This window comes from Euprymna scolopes, chromosome 10 (genome assembly GCF_053919585.1).
Source record: "Euprymna scolopes isolate OS-2025 chromosome 10, ASM5391958v1, whole genome shotgun sequence".
NCBI lineage: Eukaryota > Metazoa > Mollusca > Cephalopoda > Sepiida > Sepiolidae > Euprymna > Euprymna scolopes.
In genome coordinates this window covers 136,410,494-136,411,239 of record NC_136491.1, presented here as the reverse complement: position 1 = coordinate 136,411,239, position 746 = coordinate 136,410,494, and the positions used below count along the sequence as shown (strand labels likewise).

At 39.4% G+C, this 746-nt stretch overlaps 1 pseudogene; it reads right to left on the bottom strand.

The window, feature by feature from the left end:
* Positions 1 to 307: 307 nt before the first annotated feature.
* LOC145286818 (5S ribosomal RNA) lies at positions 308 to 424 on the bottom strand (annotated as a pseudogene).
* Between the last annotated feature and the right edge of the window lie 322 nt (positions 425 to 746).

The window sequence follows — 746 nt, the reverse complement described above, 5'->3', positions numbered from 1 at the left end:
CTTTAAAATTAATTTTATTTTGCTAAACTTTAGATATTATTCATCAGGGACAACACCGATCAACTAATTCCAACTTTGTCCGTATTTGTTTTATCTTTTTTTTTTACTTTTAGCTGGATATACAAAATTGTAGCTTCTTTCAGTTTGACAGACTATGAATACCCACCGTAAGAGTGTCTGTGTGTGGAACTTTTGTGGCAACAGTTACGTAATCTCTAACCACATCCGACTTGAGTTGGTATTGTTGAATACCAGTGGCAAGTAGAGATTCAGGACGATTGGAAACAATGCCGAGATAAGCGGAAAGCACATACAGCGCCTAGAATTCCCAAATGGTCACCCATCTGGTACGAGCTAGGCTCAACCTTGCTTAACTTCGGTGATCTGACGAGAACCGGTGTGTCAATGTGATTATGTTGTATATCATACACACTGACAACCGTCCTTTATGTTATAGACAAGCAGGGATACCCGCCGATGCCCGGGTAAAAGTAACCCATTTCTATAGAAAACTTTTATCTTTATCCCCCTCTATCTTTCTCTACCCGCCCTCTTTTTCTCCTCCGCTCAGCCTATTCCTCCCTAGCCAGACGTACATACAGACATCTTTGCTTTATATAATAGATTCCTCGCGGAATTAGTCACTATTTTATTTTACAATTAGTGCATAATAACGCTGAAAAACAGACCCAGTTAACACCTAGAGAATGAATAGTTTTTTCGGCTTTTTTTCTCTTCCTTCGCTG